This window comes from Corvus hawaiiensis, chromosome Z (assembly GCF_020740725.1).
Source record: "Corvus hawaiiensis isolate bCorHaw1 chromosome Z, bCorHaw1.pri.cur, whole genome shotgun sequence".
NCBI classification, from domain to species: Eukaryota; Metazoa; Chordata; class Aves; order Passeriformes; family Corvidae; genus Corvus; species Corvus hawaiiensis.
Window position 1 is genome coordinate 35,257,719 of NC_063255.1, and position 12,507 is coordinate 35,270,225.

The 12,507-nt window shown below is 40.8% G+C and overlaps 1 long non-coding RNA gene across 5 annotated transcripts in view; it reads left to right on the plus strand.

Annotated features, from left to right (window-relative positions):
* Window positions 1-10,003: 10,003 nt before the first annotated feature.
* The window catches only part of LOC125320063, a 111,105-nt gene continuing 108,601 nt past the window's right edge, over window positions 10,004-12,507 (plus strand). For all 5 annotated transcript variants that reach the window (XR_007200982.1, XR_007200981.1, XR_007200985.1 and 2 more), the window contains exon 1: window positions 10,004-10,112. This is a non-coding gene — a long non-coding RNA (uncharacterized LOC125320063). The remainder of the gene's footprint in view (window positions 10,113-12,507) is intronic.

Consider the following 12,507-nt stretch of genomic DNA (forward strand, 5'->3'; position numbering starts at 1 on the left):
AACACGTACCTTTCAAAGCAACATACCTTCATTAAAAAAAACCCCAGAAAACCTCAAACCAAAACAGCTTATCAGTGGGTGCTCCTTTTGGCCAGCAAAAAGCAAAATAATTACAGAGGCTAGTCTAGATTTTATTATTTGCTTTAAAATAATGGCAGATAGAACTGTGTGCTTGTGAAAAAATGATACTTACTGTATGGATTCTACTATTCCTACCCATTTCTAGAAAATTCCTGATGTTCTCGAAAAATTTCCTCCTATTGCATTTTATATTATCACCCGTTGCAAAAAAAAAGTCAAATATAATACTTTAAGACTTCTTGCAATTCAGAAGATGCAGTCAGAGTTGTTCGTTAAATAATTATTTCTGTATGTAAGCAATAATTCATATTCGGCAGAGGAAGGGATCAACAAACAATTTTGAGTACATAGGCACATTGATAGGCATTTGAACCAGTGATGAATTATTGAGCATGGAACGTAAATTGCATGTCACTGTGAAGTAATTGCATGTGTCAGCTCACAAAGCTTTTTATTTTTAGTAAAAGACACCCCAGAACTCTTATTAATACTTATTATTCTTTTTTTTTTTTTTCTTCCAATATGCTATCATTTACTGTTCTTGGTCCTGATTCTGACACAGTCTATGGTAAAGCAGTGGATGGGCCAATTCCGTATCCTGGGTTTTACACAATACAGTCACTATATACTTTATAGATGTTTACTGTATCATATTCCACAGAAACACCAGAAGCATTACAAAATTCCCTTGCCTTTAATTTTTCTTTTTTTTGTCATTGGTTACCACTCCTGTTTCCCAACGGAAAATATTTTAAACTCATACCCTCATTCAAATTTGTGAATACCTGTCACACTTATTTCCCTGGCATTTCAACTGACATGTTTCACTCACCTTCAAAGTGATGCCTTGAGAGGCCTTCCAGAAACAGAGACTGGACAGGAATATGGGAATAAAAGTAGGCATTTATTTGAAAAGCCCTCAAAAGTACACCCTGGGGAGCCTGAAGCTATTCTCAAAATGGACCCCAAGATGGACCCCAGGTCATGAGTTCTTCACTCTTTTATAGGTTTGGTTCATTTGCATAGCAGGGTTAATTCTCCAATTAAAGCTTCAGTTTTCCCCTCAGCTTACCCACCCTTAGCGGTTCTTTGGTTTATACTTTTGGCCTAGGACAGTCTTGGTGACCTTTGAAAGCAGGGCCAGAGAGGCTTTGTTATGTCTACCTAGTATGAGAGAGTAGAAATTTACAGGCTACAAAAAACTTCAGAGTCACACACCAAGCAGTACAGAATTTGAAAAATACAAAGGTTAAAACCTAAGGCATCAGAAGCACATTTTCTAATTGATCCACAAATTTAATTCATGTAGTCAAGTGTGTCTGAAGTTTAACTCCACTAAAACCACAAAGAGAGGGAGAGCAGAGCTTTCAAAAAACCTGTTGGATGCTCCTTGTGAAGGATGCAGACTTCTGTAAATTAACCAGAGGCATAAGCAGTTTAAAGAAAACTTTAGAACTCTTTTGTTTCATATAATTTATCTTGGTTGAGAACTCTATTTTATGAGTCATAGGGGTTCTATTGAAATCATAATGAAGCTGAAGTGCAAAGGAGGAGTTCAGTCTGACATATTTGTTTCACACTCAGATGGCAACAAGTGGCCCACAATGGATCCTACAAGAGCATCTCTATTCTCAGATTCTCAGATCGTAGTGCAGCTGGCAAGGGGAAGGGGCAGGGCAGGGATGCACCACCACAACATATCCCAAAACTAAAGTCAGCTTCTCAACCTCTACACCTGGTGCTCTGAAAGCTGTGGATGACAGCATCTGTCACATGGAAATTACCATTGTATTCATTTCAGTAGAGAAAGCAACAAACAAAGAAGCAGAACTGGTGTTCTTCCATAAGACGTGTATGGTAAATATTTATTTTAATATATAAGAGGGGAAAGACCATTCTACGTTATCTTTCAAAAAGAGGTGGGGAGACCATTGAGGGGCCATTCACCCCAATTTATATCTGCTTTGCTGCAACTTTTGTTCAGTGTTGTTGTAAGGATATTTTGCCTTTGGAATTTCCCTTCCTTGTTTACTGGTTCAGTTCTTGCTGCTGGTCAGGCTGGTCCTAAAAAACAATTCTTGGCCTACTTATTAATTTATAATCACAATACAATAATGCTGTATGCTTAGGAACATGAATTTAATTCATGATTTTTCCTGTAGGCCAGATGTCCCCTGTGCAGTGGGGTCATTGTAACAAAAAAGTAGGAAAATTATAATTTGGGAGGGGAAGTAGGCTCAAAGAAAATGAGAATATCAGAAAATTTTATATTTTACATAACTTACTACTTCTTAGAAAACTCTCAGATCAGCAAGGGCTCCTAAAACTGCTTTCAAAAGAAAAGGCAATATTAAGTGGTCATGCTGAGCTGCACTAATGAACACGGCTCTTAGGAAGGACCCAACAGTAGGTTACACAACGAGAGCAATTGCTTCTTCCTCAGTCATCTAATACAATCTCTAGCTCCTTATAAAAGCAACTTTACCCTGGATGGCTGAGTTATATGCCTCTGTAGGAGAACACACTCTGCAGCCACAGAGTTTTAGCTCTCCTTTTCTTCATCTTGCACCAATTTTGGCTGGGGTACAGTTTATTTTTTTCACAGTGGCTGTTACAGGTCTGTGTTTTGCATTTGTGCTTAACACAGGATTGATAATACAGAGATGTTTTTGTTATTGGTTGTGGCGGTGTAAGTGGCTCTAGCCAACCTATCTCCTGAGGACAACTCAGACAACCAGGTGTGGTGGTCACCAACCCAAGTTTAGCATGTAACTTTGCAGTCATAATGAGAACTCATGATTTCCTTGTTCTGGCTTTTGCATGTTTTCCCTCAGTTGGTTAATGTCTGCCCCTCCCTATTTTATGTATGAAGTTATGTATATTCATGTCCCTTCTTTAATATGTATCCGTTCTACAAAGTTCTTTGTTCCTCAACACCCCATTGGATCCTTCCCTAAGTCCCTCCTATGTGTTGTTCCCATTGGTTCCCTTGCTGTCAACCCCGCCTATCCCATTGGCTGAGATCCCTTTCCCCGCCTATTCCGTGCCCTGTATAAGATCCCTGGACCCGCCTACCAATTTGGCTTTTCGTCACAGTCTTTTTGCAGGAGTAAACGTGCGTGAAACACATACGGAGAGTCCCCTCTCTTTACTTCTTTACCTCTGCTCCTGTGCGCTTACTCGATCAGCTTAGAGGGAAGCTCCCTCAGGTGCGGAGCTCAGCTCTGTCTGCCTGCTTTACTTGTGGGTGTGTGACTGCGTAGCATGGATGGGACCATGGCTAGACCTCCGGGCCCCTTTTTAGCTAGCACACAGATCTCTGTCAATTGCTGAGCAGGGCTTACACATGGCCAAAGCCTTTCAGGCTTCTTGGGCTGCATGCTGGCAAGGAGGGTAGGGGTGTAATGGTGGACACAAAAGACTGACGCCCAACAATGGTAGCAAGCATTAGCAGTTTATTATCCCACAGTACAACTTTTTATACCCTTTCTCTATATCTCGCGCATAACACAGACTCCTTTTTGCATTATAATTGGCTAACAAACATGTGCCTTCTATCCTTTTCTAATTGGTCACAAATCACTCTGCTTTTTGCTGTAAATGTCAACACATGTCTGCATTCTACATTTCTGTCTCAAAGTTGTTTATCTGTCTTGTTCAAGGGCACAGCTGCACCCCATCCAGGCCGAGGTTGCCCGCAGCCCATTGCTGTTCTTCCACAATTCCCCCCTTTTTTTTTTTCAATCTCAAATGCCATTTTTACCATCTTCTGCAGGGCCCTTTGCAGACAAGATAGCAAACAGGGTACAAGCATCTTCTGTGTAGTTTCCATTAATTCCTGAACGTATTTGGGAATTCATTTGGATTCGTTTTTTGAATCTATACAGCACATACCATCAAAATCTTAACACTCTTGTCCATGGGATAATAAGAAAAAAATCAATAGTTGCACAGTTTTTTAAAGCAGTGTGGCGAATGCTATCTACATCAGTGACTAGTGCAATAATAAACTAGCAGCTATGCGTTCTCTTTCATTCCAAAAATGTATGTCATTGCTACAATCTACTGGTAGTGTGTTCAGTGCTCTCTGCAATCTATGGTGTGCAGTGTGGCTTGCAATGAGTAGCGTATTGGGTGTTACCATACCTAACTGTCCAATGGTGCAAGGCCCCTCTACTGTTCTGCTGGGGATTTCTGGATATGCAGGGTCTCCACAAAGCAAAAACAAATCTTCAGGCAATGCTCTGGGTTTTGCCAAGCCCTATTGTTTAGTTTAGTGCATGCAAAAGGGTCACCCAAATACTCTTGGTATTCCAGGGAGTCAGGTGAGCAGCGTAAGGTTTCTTCCTCTGAGGAGTGTCATCCAACACAGCCTGAACACAACAAGCAGGTGCCCACCAAACTCCTGCATCTGTGGAGACACAAGCATATCCACGTCCCCAGGTAACAAGATCCCACGGGCCCTCCCAGGCTCATATTTGCAAACTGCAAACCCAGACTGGAGCAGGGCCATGGGTCCTGATACTCAGTGACTCTAACAACAAAAAATGTGTTAAAATAACAGGTATTGTATGAAAGGGAGGGACAGTAAGATGGTTCAGTGTAAATACAGCTTTCCAAACTCTTGACTGTGGGGTTTCACCCTGCATTCCCCCTTTTTGTTTTTGAAGAAACACTTTAAGCATAAAATGAAAGTGCTCTATGATGGCTTGACCAGTCGGAGTGCTGGTGACATGGCGAACACCCCAAAGTGGCAAGAATTGTTGAGTGCACTGAGTTGCATAACCAGGACCATTATCAGTCTTTACAACACGTGGTACACCTAAAGCTGCAAAGGCGCTGCACCAATGCAAAATCACATCTTTAGCCTTCTCTCCTGCATGTTCGGAGGCCCAACAGACTTTAGAATAAATGCCCACAGAAACATGTACATATTTAAGGCAACCAAACTCTAAAATGTGCGTAATGCCAGATTGCCACAGCTGAAGAAATTGCAGCCCTCTGGGGTTCATCCCGTCATGAGTCATGGTGACATGTTGCTGACAGTCGGAGCATGAGGCAACTATATCATGTGCTGCTGCAGACGTAAGATGGAATTGATGTCATAGGGCATGAGCCCCTTGATGGAAAAATTGATGTGACTGAATCACCTGTTGCAATGTATCTGGTACCGGGGCCGTCCACACTGGGGCTGTCAGCTTATCCGCATGGGTGTTTCCTTCTACAGTGAACCCAGGCAAACTGATACGACTACAAACGTGGACAATATAAAATGGTGCAGTTTGTTGGCGTAATGCAGGCCATAATGTTTTTAGGAAAGAAAACAGTTCATTGTTATTTACCTCTTTCAAAACGGCACGATCTAATTGACAAACTATAGTGCACACATGTTGAGAATCAGATACAACATTTAAATTTTCAGAAGGCCAGGCTGCAAAAGCCATTTGACTGCCCGTAATTCTGCCAACTGAGGGGATCCATCCTGGTGGCCTATGAGGTCATGCCACTGATCTCCCTCCTTCCAGGTGATGACAACTTTTCCTGTTTGCCCTGATCCATCAGTAAACTGTGTGCCCTTGTAAGGGGGTCGATGAATACAGGGATGACTCCACAATTTGCAATTCTAGATGTATCTGCAAAAATTTATGTGTAGGGTGGTGGAATAATATTTTTCCTGGAAACTCTTCCATGGCCATTTGTAAAACAGAGCTATTGGCCATACACCAGTCCCAATACTCAGAGGTTAAGGGTACAGTCATAATGGCTGGCTCTTGCCCTGATAGTTGGACACACTGTTGTCTGGCTTTACAAATTACATGAGGTATCAGCTCTAAGTGGGTGGTAACCATTTTCTTGTGCTGGTAGGATAAAAATACCCAGTCCAAAAAATGTAAAGGGTCCTGCCAACTATCTTGCCATTGGGCTGTGAGGCCCAGAGGATGATCCTGAGACAGTGAAAAAAGAACACTGACAAAAAAAACCCACTGAGATGTATAGTGGTAACTACTCTCCAGGCTTTTTTCTTTAATATTGCTAGTTCTATGTTCTTTAATGCTTCTTTAAGCACTTCTGGTGACAAGCTCCTGGGAGACAAGTAGGGATCACCTTTTAATAAATCAAAAAGTGGTACCAACAGCACATTCTATAATTCCAATAATGGTCTGATCCAATTAATTGTACCTAACAATTTTTCTAAGTCCCTGCATCTGATACTGTGTTGTTCCAACTTTGCTGCTGGCCTCAATCATGTCTACTAGTGTAGGATTCTCCAGCGTCAACAAAAGCTGCTTACAGTATGTATTTGCATTATCTTTAGCTAATTGCAAGAACAAAGTTTCTTGGGCCAATACGTTGTCAACTTGTTTCTTAATCGCCTCCATAAGATGATCTATAAATGTTACATGTGGCTCACTTGGTTTCTGCTTGACTGTCGTTCACGACTGATGAGGGTCCCTACATCTGGTACATGCTTCATCACTTGAAATGCAAGCTCTTTTCCTTGCTGTAACACTAAGGAATGCAGTTGGGCTTGTAGTTGCGGGGTGTTAAGTGGAGGGTCCCCCATAAGCTGGGCTGGACCTGCTCCAAAAATGAGAGTCATCTTGAGAATGTTCTAAATTACCCATGGTGACCTCATTCACTAGCCGTCTCCTAGCCGTCTCCACTGCCACCCAAAAATAATCATCTGAGTCAGAGTGAAGCAAATTTGGGTCATCTGCCGACAGTCAAAAGGGGTTAGCTTATTAGTAAAGATAACTCACAGCACAGTGCGAAAATGAGAAGCAAACCCATGCTGTATCCCCGTGTTTCTTAGATCTTTCATTGCACTCCAATGAAAAGGATCCCATTCATCAGGGCTGTTGCCATTATTTTGGATCGCAGGACATGCTAGATCTGCCAAAGCTGACTCTTGGTCTGCCAAAGCTGACTCTCCTGCGTCCTTAGCTTGTTCATACACTTTTGTTCAAAATCTCTTTGGATCTGCCCCCTGTACCTAGACGGCCACTGGTTCTAGAGTAAATATATCTTGCAGCGGAGCGGTGGTTGGCTGACAGCCTGCTCCTCCTGACCTTACTGGCCCCGACAGATTGATGAAAACAGGCTCAGGGGCTCTGTCCCAAGACCATACTGGATGTGCCACCTCTGGAGGCATTGGAATGTCATCATCGAAATCAGGGGGAAGAGGATAACTCTCAGGCGATACTGGGGAAATAGGATCCTACACAGAAGCAGTCACATGGGGAGTAGGAGACGAAGGGGAAGCAGCCACAGCCAGAGCACGGGGGTCGGCTGTGGGGGCGGTGGCTGCAGCAGCAGCTGCCGCTTCTCTGTCAGTTTTTAATTGCAGTAATGAGTCCTGAACTAATTGCCATATCCTTAGCGATCTTGTGGCTATTTCGTCCCCCTTTGTAGCTGCCTCCCATAGTGCTTGCTTCCTCCCATGTTTCAACAAAAAAGGCAGTCTGTACATCTGCTCTCACGCCGTTTCTTTTGCACCAAATGAGCAAGGTTTGTAGTGCTTGCTCCTCGTATTTGATGCCTCTCTCCTGTAATATTCACAGCAGAATGTTCAAAATAGATTTTTCTTCTGCTGACATTTGAGCCCCCATGTCTATGTTCCCAGTTGGTCATCTGAGGTCAGGTGTCTCTTTCTGCTTTCGTAAATCGTCTGGACTTTCAGGCTCTCACTCTCCACCTTGTACTGCTAGGCTGGGCTCCACCGCTGGCTGCTCTAAGGTCCACAGTCACGACCCTATCATGTTGGGGTCGCAGTTTAAAAGTGAATACAAAAGACTGATGCCCAAAGATGGTGGCAAGCATTAGCAGTTTATTATCCCACAGTACAACTTTTTATACCTTTTCTCTATATCTCGCGCATAACACAGACTCCTTTTTGCATTATAATTGGCTAACAAACATGTGCCTTCTATCCTTTTCTAATTGGTCACAAATCACTCTGCTTTTTGCTGTAAATGTCAACACATGTCTGCATTCTACACTTCTGTCTCAAAGTTGTTTATCTGTCTTGTTCAAGGGCACAGCTGCACCCCATCCAGGCCAAGGCTGCCCGCAGCCCATTGCTGTCCTCCCACAAGGGTGCACAAGAAACTGGGAGCAGACACACCTGGGACAGCTGATCCAAACAGACCCTACCATGTCGCTGTTTTTCCAAGATGGCGCAAAGAATAACACGGATTCAGGATTGGGTTCAAAGTCCAGAGAATGGCTCTATTTAATTATATAATTCAGCTTTTATAGCTTTATTCATAAGGGTAGATTAGATGCTTGACCATCTGCCTCCCAGAGGGATTGGCTGAATGTCATAACACCCATTTTCAAAATATTTTTCCCAGTGTGGAAACAAAGGCACAAACAGGTTGTGCACCTGTGAGATAGTTTACAAAACACAGACTGCTTTCCCAGCTGGTTAGCATGAGAAAGGAGACTTTCATAGGCGGCTGTAAAAATAGGAAAATTTCTCTGCCACCTTCTCTTAGCATCTACACTACCAGACCATGTGGCATCATGCTCAACATATAAAGCTGGATGTCAAAGGAGGAAAAGAGGGGACATTTAAGGTGATGGCATTTGTCTTCCTAAGTCCCTATTACATGTGATGGGGCCCTGCTCTCCTGGAAATGGCTGAACACCTGCTTGCCCATGGAAAGCACTCAATGAATCCTTTGTGTGACTTTGCCTGCATGCGCAACTTTTGCTTTACCTACCAACCTATTAATGTCTATCACATCCCATGATTTTTCTTATTTGTACTTCTATAATTCTCTGCCTGATCCCACCAGTAGTGTGAGTGAGTGAGCAAGCAGCTGGGTGCTTACTTGCCTGCTGGGGTTAAGCCATGTTGCCTATTTAGGCCAGGCTGTTCTCTTTCCCACTACATGGAGAGAGACAGATGTTCTCCTCAATGAGAGGAGATGAATTCTACAGCCATGAATACCTTTTCTTCTACAAACCTCACAGTCAATCAAGGCTTGCCTTTTACAATGAAATTAAAACCCAGCTGGAACAACAAAGTTTAATACATCGGCAAGGGAAAGCAAGATAGTTTTATAGAACCATGTCTTTAAGTGTCCAAATAATAGTATCTTTATATGTATCTCTAGGAAACACATATTCACGTACCAATAAATGGTAAAAGATTGTCTTAGAAGAAAGAGGCAGAATTATGGACAGTGGCTTTTCTGGGGATGCTGAATGCAGAGAGAAGGTGAATGTGTTTAGTTTCAGTGGTAATATTTCACAAGGATTAAATAAAGGAGGAGAAAACAACTGCATATTCTTGGAATTATCCTAATAATAAAATCATTGTTTCACAGATTAATCACTCAGAGCAAGAGGCAGTCAATATGAACCTTAAAAAAAAAGGTTGGGATAAAAGAAACAATCTTAAATTCTGTCCTTCCTTTTTACTGTCATAACCATATTTGTCCATAGTTGCTCTCCTGTTTCTTTTCAAACTCTCATCTGAATCTAAGACTGCTTAATTCTGAAAGTTTGACCTACACCTAATTGTTTCATCATTTGTTTGCCTAGTGAAAAAATCTGAATACCTTTTTTGCAAAAACACCAAGTTATCCCACTGAGGTAGAGAACAATTTTTATTTATTTATTACTTACTAGAAAACAATTCAAAATAATGTATTAATAAAGTAATCAGAGTGGTCAGTAGGCAGCCACTCTGTTAAATCCTTCCCATGAAAAAAAATCCTATCAGTTATGTAACAGCACATAAAGTGTGCCCAGATCTTAGAACTGGAAAATACCATGAAAGCCAGATGGATGCAAATTCAGAATTTTATTATGGTAGGACAGGGGGGTGAGCAGGAGGGCTGGAGGGAGGGTGGGGCTTGGACGGGGGAAGTGCATCTGTTTGTCTGTTTTCCCTGTGTCTCCACATCTTGGGAAGAGCAGTCAGCCAGACTGCCTTTGCCACAGGGAAAGTACCCACTCTTCTGCTGGAAAATATTCATAGAGCAGAGGGAATAATCAAAAGAGCACCACTTGGGGTACAAGTAAGTGATGCCTGTATAATGTTGGCAAGTACGGTGATGTGAGGGGATTCAAAAATTATGTGAGTCAAAAGTAATAAACCTTAGCATTATCATATGGCCTTCTTTGGCTGTATATTAAGATACAGTTCTGCATGTCTCAGAAGTTACCATGTCTAAACATTAGATTTTACACAGCACCACTTTGAACTACTTACAGAAGCTAGATTATTTAATTTTAAAAAATAAGTAGCAGTCAAGACAACATATTGTACTACACTACATATATGCAGGAGATAATGTATTATTAAATGAAACTACTATTTAAAACAGCATTATATTTACTGTTGTGATTTTTTTAACCAGTCAGTTCTGTTTCCTCAGAAATTAGTGCTCTTCTACTGGATCTTAATATGAGTTAGTTTAGGAAAAGAAACTTTCATATCAACATTATTTTCAGCAAGAGATTTTTAAAGTACATTCAATGTTAATTGGAGTTTGTAGTTCAACAGAAAAATTTAACAGTCATTTGTACTGTTAGAGACATTATTAGTCATCCTTTTCTCCCACAAATACATTTTATGGTTTGAAATGTCACTACAATGGGCATTTTGGAGCAGCAGCCACAAGTTTGAATAGGAACAGGTTTAGCTCGTATTTTAACTTTCAAATACATGGAAGTATGTGTAAGTTCAAATTTTTCCAAGTGTCAGGGAACATTTGTCCTTAAGTTTTCCAGTTTGTTTTCAGTAACACTGTGTTTGTTGTGGTAACAATGGGCTTGGTATGGAAGCAAACAGTAGGTTTTTTATACTCTGTGGTGATTCATTGTTGATTTTTTTTTTTTTTTTGATGTGGGAACCTACTTAACCAAGGGAAAGATAAATCTGTAAGTTACAACAAGAGACTCATAGGAAATGTTTTTCTTTTCTGTTTTCTAACTCAAACTTTGTTTGAACTATAGCAAAATGACTTAATACCCATGAGTCCAAATGAATTTTTATAGAACTGCAGCAACTTTTTTTTGTTCTCGAAGTTGCAGGAAACTTACAAAGCATATAAAGTGAAAATTGCATTTCTCTATGTCCTTTTAATACCATTTTATAAAATAGGTGTCAATTTTTCAAAACCTATCATATCTTCCAAACTTAAAGCCCAGGGTGGAAATATGTTCCCTTTGGGTACACCAGTACTCACTCCCATGGTTCTCCTGCTCAAGTTTTGTTTAGTTTCTAAGGTATGGCAGTATTTAGGTATACTTTTCAGAAGATTTTCTTTAAGACTAAAAAAAGCAAAGATGAAAGGCCTTGTTAGGTGAAAGCTTTCTTGAGCATTCATTTGAAGATAGCTTTCTTGTGAAAAAAAAATTTTGAGTTCTCATCTCAGTCTCAAAAGGAACAACAACATAAACCTATTGACTTCTGCTTTCATTAATGTGATTGGCTTTGCATACAGGGGGAAAGACTAAAATGACAAAATGTCTTAATTGCACCATGGTGTGAGAAAGGGAGGAAACAATTGGATAGCAAAAATTACCTGCAGGAGATGATGGTATCGATTGATTTTTCTTTTAATCCATCATCTGTTGGATAAGAGGCAATATTCCCATTAGAATCTTTGCACTGGAGAGAAAAAATGTTCAATACTTGAGAGAATTTAAGCAGAGAGAAGTTAAGTAGGCTCTGGCTTACATTTGTACACTGACTTGACATGTGCACTGAGTGGCCAGTAGCTCATTCGGTCTTTGATGAAGACTGCCTATTTTAAAGTAAATAAATTAATAGGTACTACTCCACTTCTCTTATCCTATGACTTTGTCCAGGATTAGAAATAGAAAACCTCTAAATTAGTGGGAACAGGTCAGCTTGCCTGATTTTTGGAATACTGTATTTCCAACTAGCAAAAGTAGAATTTCCCGGATCTACTGGGAAAGCTTTCAGTGTTTTTTGATACATCCAGCTGGCTTTCAAAGACAGATGAATGAATGAATCTGAATAGGTTTCTTTCTGGGAATAACAGTGACCAGTGACCTTCAGTGAGAATTACGTATTGAGCTTCTTCCCTTTAGTTTTTTCTTTTTGAATACTAAGAATATCATATACAAGCAATTTCTGTTGCTATAGTTGAATGAGGTATGAACTGCATAATACTTTTATATGGCTTTTTACATCAACAGACCAGTGAGAAGATTTGTACTCTTTAGCACAAAGGGAAAATACCACACAAAGACTTGGTTTTGATTCACAAACTAGTGAATGGTCAGATGTAATTCAGCTTTTCTGTCTCAGTGTAATGCTTTCTCTCCAGTGGAGGCAACAGCTGGATTGCTGTGTCCAGTTCTGATCTCCAAAGTACTAGAGAGACGGGGAGCTCCTGGAGCCAGTCCAGCAGAGAGCAAAGAAGATGATTAAGGGACAGG